Source organism: Nannospalax galili, unplaced genomic scaffold (assembly GCF_000622305.1).
Source record: "Nannospalax galili isolate Female #2095 unplaced genomic scaffold, S.galili_v1.0 scaffold1096, whole genome shotgun sequence".
Classification (NCBI taxonomy): domain Eukaryota; kingdom Metazoa; phylum Chordata; class Mammalia; order Rodentia; family Spalacidae; genus Nannospalax; species Nannospalax galili.
In genome coordinates this window covers 1327717-1334959 of record NW_008338289.1, presented here as the reverse complement: position 1 = coordinate 1334959, position 7243 = coordinate 1327717, and the positions used below count along the sequence as shown (strand labels likewise).

At 44.3% G+C, this 7243-nt stretch overlaps 1 long non-coding RNA gene across 2 annotated transcripts; it reads right to left on the bottom strand.

The window, feature by feature from the left end:
* Positions 1–1789: 1789 nt before the first annotated feature.
* Positions 1790–6184, bottom strand: LOC115070376. 2 transcript variants are annotated; one of them, XR_003849541.1, is made up of 4 exons: positions 5901–6184; positions 5277–5353; positions 3252–3379; positions 1790–2286 (listed from the first exon to the last, which is right to left on the bottom strand). It is a non-coding gene; the product is annotated as an uncharacterized LOC115070376 (long non-coding RNA). The 2 variants fall into 2 exon arrangements; XR_003849540.1 differs by lacking the exon at positions 1790–2286 and having other exon boundaries at positions 2808–3379.
* Between the last annotated feature and the right edge of the window lie 1059 nt (positions 6185–7243).

Here is a 7243-nt window from a genome sequence, read left to right as displayed (position 1 = left end):
TTTGAAAGGAGGCATCTTTGCTCTGGAAATTGTTATTGAATATATTAATGCTGTAATGAAATGCTTCTTTTAAAAAATTAAAAAAAGATATATTAAAAAAAGAAAAAAAAATCAGCAAAACAGCCTAGAGTGGGATCAAGAAAAGCCCAACATTGGTTCTTTTACTAATTCAGGCATTCAAAAGCCTATTTACACGTCCTTATGCTGGGCTCTGTATTTTTGTGCTATGAATTTTGTAGTGCCTAGAATAAGGCCTGCCCATCAGATCCTGGTCTAGCTGGGATGCACATAGATGCTGTCATAGAATGCAGGGATAGAAGGATATGCACTTCAACTGGGATATCATTTTCCCTGGTTGATGGAAAATAGTGCTGGTGGGTGAATATTAGTGAAATTCTGGGTGAGGGGGACGTTATCTGTCCTGGGAACAATAAAGGCACTGTGATTTAAAACAGCAACCTGAGAAAAGAGGGAAATAGCAGTCAGAAGCTAGGGCAGATCACAGATGCCTTAGCAACCAGAATGGAATGATGAGCTGGCTTACTTTCTGTCTTAGTTTGTTCTTCATTGTTGTGACAAAACACTCTGACCAATACCAACTTGGGGAGGAAAAGGTTTATTTAGCTTACATATCCCAGGTCACAGTTCATCCGGGAGCCCAAGGTAGGAACTCAGGGCAGGAACCTGGAGGCAGGAGCTGGAGCACAGGCCATGGAGGAACACTGCTTACTGGCTTGCTCCCCTGGCCCCTGCTCAGCCTGCTTTCTTATGAAACAATGCAGGCACACCTGCTCAGGGATGGCACCACCCACGGTGGGCTGGGTCCTCCCACATCACTCATCAAGAAGATGCCCCTCAGACATGGCCACAGGCCAGTCCAGTAGAGACAATTCCCCATTTGAGGCTCCCTCAACCCATGTGTGTCAAGTTGACACTAAAGTTATCCAGCACACTTTCAGATTTCTATTTTTATTTTAAGATTTATTTATTTTTATTTTATATGCATGACTCTTTTGCTTCATGTATGTCTAAGTGAACCACATGGATGCAGTGCCCACTGAGGATCCCCTGGAACTGGAGTTATAGATCTTGAGAGCTACCATGTGGGTGCTGGGAACTGAACTGGGATCTTCTGCAAGAGTAACAAATGCTCTTAACCACCAGTCATCTCTTGTTGTTGTGTGTGGCGGGTCCGTGGTCGCGTGCTGCTGGGCACCGGCTCTACTGGCTGGAAATGCAGGCAGGGCTCAGCGCCGGGTGCTGGTGAGTGCTGACTCCGTGGGGGGCTGCAAGCTGCCGGGCAGGTTCGGCGCCAAGCTGCAGGCCGCTCCCTCTGTGCACGCGATCCGTTGGCCACCGGATCACGAGGGGAGGTGCAGGAACGGCGAATGCAGGATCTTTGCGAGTGGTTGTTGACAGAAGGATAGCCCCCTCCGGGAAGACTGAATCACAGGCTGGTTCCAGGCACAGTGAGACACAGATACAGCTCCAGACAAGTTCAGACAAGTGATACAGCTCCAGACAAGTGATACAGCTCTGCTTTATTAGGGGGAAACTAGAGAATTTATAGTGTGGTGGCAGTAGCAAAAGCCTCAGCTGATAGGTGCTCTGTAGGATGCTTTATTTACATGTGGCAGTGGGCTTCTATGCTGTCAGACAGTGCCTGATTATCACATAGGAAAAACCTGGCAGTTTCTATGCCAGAGGTCATGTATCTGTGACGGGCACTTCAAAGGTGAGCCAGGAAGGAGAGCAGAAGGCGCCCTGCTGGAAAGGGGAGTCTCTGCATAAAAACGCCAAGCCCCTTAGGCTATCTGGACATGGAGAGACTGCGACCCAAACAGCAGGGGTCCCCAACAATCTCTCCAGGCCATTCAGAGCCTTTTGAAATAAGATTTATTTTTATTTATATGTGTGTCTGTGTATATGTATGTGTGTGCTGTGTGTGTGTGCCGTGTGTGTGCGTGCCTGTGGAGGTCTGAAGATGGCATTGGATTCCCTATGACTGGAGTCACAGGAGGTTGCAGGTGTTAGGAACTGAACTCTGGTCCTCTGCAAGAACAGTAATAATTGCTCTTAACCACTGAGCCATCGCTCCAGCCCCTGCTTTTATCTTCTTTATAGACCATGCCATAGAGTCTGCACATTATTGGGGAGCCATTGAAGTTTGGTAAGCAAGGGGGAAGCATCTACAGATCGTCAGCACTATTCTTTGATAATGACAGGGATTCATGAAGAGGAAAGAGATGTAGGAAAAGCTAAAGTGAAGGAACCAGGAAAGAATTTCTGTAAAATATAAAAGTAAAGCATGAATTACTCATGGTGTGGGGCACTGAGCCCGAGGGACAAGGCAGAGAAATAAATGAAGACAATGTTTACAGGGCAAAGTAGTCCACTGGATGTGTAGCCCTGAGGTGGGATAGAGAATCAGGGAAGTCAGAGGGATACGGGAAGGGAAGGAGCCTCACTCAGGAGTCTTGTTGCAGTCTCTTGTTTACTGAAAGTCAAGGATTCAAGCACAATTAACAAAATTTGTGTGAAGACTGTCTACATGGAGACTGTACTCCTTTTATATAGAGACATTTAAAAAAGGAATGTTAAAATAGCAATGAACAATGCTCATGTCCTAAGCATGACCTACCAGTATGACCTTACTCCTTCCTCAGTTGTAACCTGTAATTTTCAGGGAATCTCACAAACATCTGTAATCTTTGTCCATATTAAAAGCATGTATTTTAAAAAAACAACCTTTTTATTGGTTCTTTGGGAATTTCATAGAGTATATTTGATCATATTCAGACCCTTCACCCCCATCTCCTCTCAGATTTACCCCCATCTCTCTGACCCCCACTTCATACCCTCTATTCTTTTTTTAAAGCCTACTGAGTGTAATTTGTGTTCCCTCAAATACTCTTTATTGTAGGTCTATCCATGGAATGTGCTCAATTTAACCAACACCACATCCTGAATGAAAACTGAGCCTCCCTCTCCCAGGTGCTATCAGATGTCAATAGATCTTCAGCTAGGGCTGGGGCTTTATGCTTACTTCCCCACTCCATGCTGAGATTTTTGTCTGGCTTAGACTTGCACAGGGTATGGTACATGCTGTCATAACACTGTGGATTCATATGTGTAACTGTCCTATGATGCCCTGATAACACATTTTTCCTTGTATTCATCTACCAACTCTGGCTCTTACAATCTTTTGCCCCCTAACAAAGATCCCTGAATCTTGGGAGGAGAAGGTATACCATTTACAGCTGAGCACTCTGCTGCCTGCCCGTTATTCTCTACACGTTGACCAGTTCTGGGTCTCTGTGTAAATCACCATCTGCTACAAGAAGACGCTTCTCTGGTGAGAGTTGAGAAAGGCATTAATCTGTGGGTATAAGAATTAAATCATTAGGAGTTGCTTAATACTACGTCCATTTAGCAGGACATAGCAGTAGATTCTCCACTATGGCCTGTGATCTGTCTAGCCACATGTTTCTAGGTCTCATATCAGTGCCAGATATGGGCTCTACTTTATGAAACTGGCCTTAAATCCAATAAGAAAGAGGTTTGTTACTCCCATAACATTTCTGCCACTATTGCACCAGTGGACGTATCTTGCCAGGCCAGTTATTGTAGCTTGCAGGGTACATAACTGGGCAAGGCTGATAATTACTTTTCTCTTCTGGTAGCATACATAGCACCTTCTGTCACTATAATAGCTAGACAGTAGAGATGAAGCTTCCAGGGCAAAACCAGCTTGATTTCTCCTTGTTTGCTCTATGACTCACATATGTAGTCTCTTTAGCAGGAGTCAGTCTCTTTCTGGTGGGTAACCAAGAGCAATGGCAATAACCAGTATTAAGGGTCTATAGTAACCTGCTGGTCAACAACTCCAAAAGAGGTAGCCATTCTTAACATTGAGCTTTTTATTTGCTAGCCTGTGGTGTCTGGTGCAGACATTATCCTCAAATTGCTTGTATCAGGGGAATACAAATCATACTGACAGTGGGCAAGTATGTGGAAGATGATTAAAATGCAAATTGAAAGTCTTTAGGTTGTGTGTGTGTGTGTGTGTGTGTGTGTGTGTGTGCGCGCGCGTGTGTATGTTTGACAGGGTCTCCCTAGTTCTAGCCTGCCTGGAACTCATTATGTAGACCAAACTGGCCTCCATCTTCCTCCAGAGGCCTGGGATTATAGGGGTGTGCCACCATGCCCAGCCTTGTTTGCATACTTTGAGGTACTGGGAATTGAACACAGGGCCTCATGCATGCTAGTAAGTGCTCCATCATTGAGCTATAACCCCAGTAAACTGAAGTTCTTAGAAGGACAAATTATTACAACTTAATTCTTTTGATCTGGGATTTCTATATCTAAGAGTTTAAAGAATATTAAAAGATAAATATAAAGAGTCTAAAGGAATGTTTGCATACTGGGTTAGGTGTGTGCTCAGTGACAGAGAGCTTATGTTAAGTTCCCCTTCTCCAGCACAGAAAAAAAGAGAAGGAAAGGAAAGTTCTGAATATGTCTACAAATGTAAATGCAACGATTGGCTATTTTATATTTTTCTATACTGGATATTGAACTCAGGACCTTGTCCATACTAGGCAAGTGCTCTACCACTGAGCAACACCAGCAGTCCTTTTTATTTTGAGACCAAACTTGCTCAGATTGGCTTTGAACTTGTGATCCTGGTCAGTTTCCAGTGTATTTGGGATTCTAGGTTTGTATCACCTCAACCAGGTAATATTACATATATATATATATATGTAATATTATATGTATATAGAACAGAAGTAATTGCCCACCAAAATTATAGGTATGCACCACTATGCCACCACGAGGGATTTATGTGATGCAAGGATCAAGTCTAGAACACAAAGCAGGAAGATCAAAAGTTCAAGATTATCCTTGGCTCCATGGTGAGTCTGAGAGCAGTTTTTTGAAAAAAAAAAAAAAAAATGAAGCTTCTATACATGACCCTGAGTTTATATATGGGCACAATTTAAAATAAAACTATAGAGTCTGGAGAGCTGACTCAGTGGTTAAGAGCACTGGGTGCTCTTGCAGAAGACCCAGGTTCAAATTCCAGCACCCACATGGTGGCTGACAGTCCTCTGTAATTCCAGTTCCAGGGAATCGGATGCCCTCCTCTGGCCTCTGTGGGTACTTCATGACACAGGTGCACTTACATACATGCATGCAATACACTCATATACATAAAATTGAAGTTAAAACATAAACTAAAGCTATAATAATTCTTTTATATATTGTGAGAATCATACACTTGATGCCTTTCCTAAAGAGGTCAGCAATCACTCAGCGCAGGGTCCTTGTTCAGCATGTTCTTGCTTCCCAGATCCTACAGGAAGAAGAATGAAAAATCAAACCAATAGCCATGGGCCAGGTCCAGGCTTCCTAATGAAACTCTGACCTTCCTTTTCGGAGGGAAAAACACCCTTTGAGACCAGTCTCTGGGGCTAACCAGCTCATTAATTTTAGGGTTACAAGGTCTTGGCAAAGGAATTCTTGTGGTGAATTGCATGTTAATTAGATTGCATTAGTGTTGCTTCAAGACTGCTGGGGGACAGTGGTATTTCAAGAGTTAATGAAAAGAAATCCTGATCTTTGTTTCTAATTAATTTTCTCCATTCTCATTTGCATTTTATTTGTTGGAATCCTTGCTGAGCTTTATCTGAATGAAACAAGAGCTCCCAGGGGGAGGGTCTGCCTCTTATTTAAAAATCTACTTCTGATAGAAAACTGCTTGGAAAGAGGGGACTGGGGTTAATGTGCTGTGCGTTTGCATTCTGTATCTCAATTGGCACTACCAATTAAAAGCTGCTTTGAGTCATTTCCATGCTGATGCTGGGGAGTGAAGCACGAGTCACTTAAAGGAGCATACATACTTAAAGCGTCCGTCGTTCCAAGGCTTCTGTCATCCACCATGCCATCCATGTTATCCACCATGTGTATATTTGGTTCCTTTGTTGGCTCCCAGACACTGGAATGCTTTTCATAACTCTGCCATGTTTTCCAAGCTGGGACGAGATCAGTCTTTGAGATCTGCATCCATAACCCAGGCCCAGGAATTCCTTTCCTTGAGGCGAAGAGGCTTTCCTGAGGCTCTGGTGACAAAATGCAGGACTCTGGATGATTCCGTGTGCCCTAGGCCCTTCTTGTCACCGGGCTGTGTTTGTTCAGCTGGAGCGATCAGGTGATTGCTTCTTCCAGAAGTTAATCATTTATGACAAATTTGCTTGGCTGCTTCATCTGCGTTGCAGATTAGCTAGAAAAGCTGGGATGTGGCCTTGTCCACATCCTTCCCCCACACTCTCACACTAGAGTCCAGGCTCCAGTGTTTACCAGTGTTTTCGCCTCACTTTCTGTACACCGTTCCTTCTGTCACTTTCTGTTCGCCCTCGGGCCTCCCTTGTCTCATAAATGATGAGGGGGCGGGTGCCTTTCAGGATTCTTGGTCTAGTTTATAAAAGAATTTAAGAATGGACTTAAAAGGAAGCTTTAGGACAATTTTATTAAAATTTAAAGAAAAATCCTCAGGGCAGGCAAGCTGTAAGTCTTAGCAGATGCCTTGAGGACGAGAATGGAGGGAAGAGGGAAGCAAAAACATAAGGCCATGCCTGTTTCCAGCCGGCATAGAGGTGTCATGGAGTGTGCTGGCAGCCACATGGCAGGAAGGCAGACAGAACGGAAGAGAAAGAGTAAAGGAGGGTAGCCCAGAGTGGTTGCATTTCCCGAGTGGGCAGACAGGAGAGCCAAGCCTGCCCGGATGGGAGGGGATGGAGGGGACGGAGGGGACGGAGGGCAGGAAAAGTTCATAGTCTCATTAACGCAGCAGGTATTTCGTCCATCCCTTTAACATGACGTAAAGTGAACCAGTCTCTCTAGGCGTGGACCTCTGACCAGGAGATTGACTGGCGAAACTGGAAATTGAATCATCATCCAGGCCAGACGTTCTTACCTCTTAACTAATTTTCTCTTATGGGGCTTTTTTTTTTCCACTGTAACATAAACATACAGATTCACAAATCCAACCTTCTTTCATCTTCGAGAATGTACCCAGATGCCAACCAAGGTGGTCCTCAGGCTAGATCTGAGCAAGGTAGCTGCAAGGTAGCTCCCTCGTGGGCTCTGGCCCTTTGCTCACTGACGACTACTGTGACACTCAATGCTAAATGTCAGCCTGTCTGTATTTCAACTTTCCTGCACAAAATCCAACTTTCCTCATGCT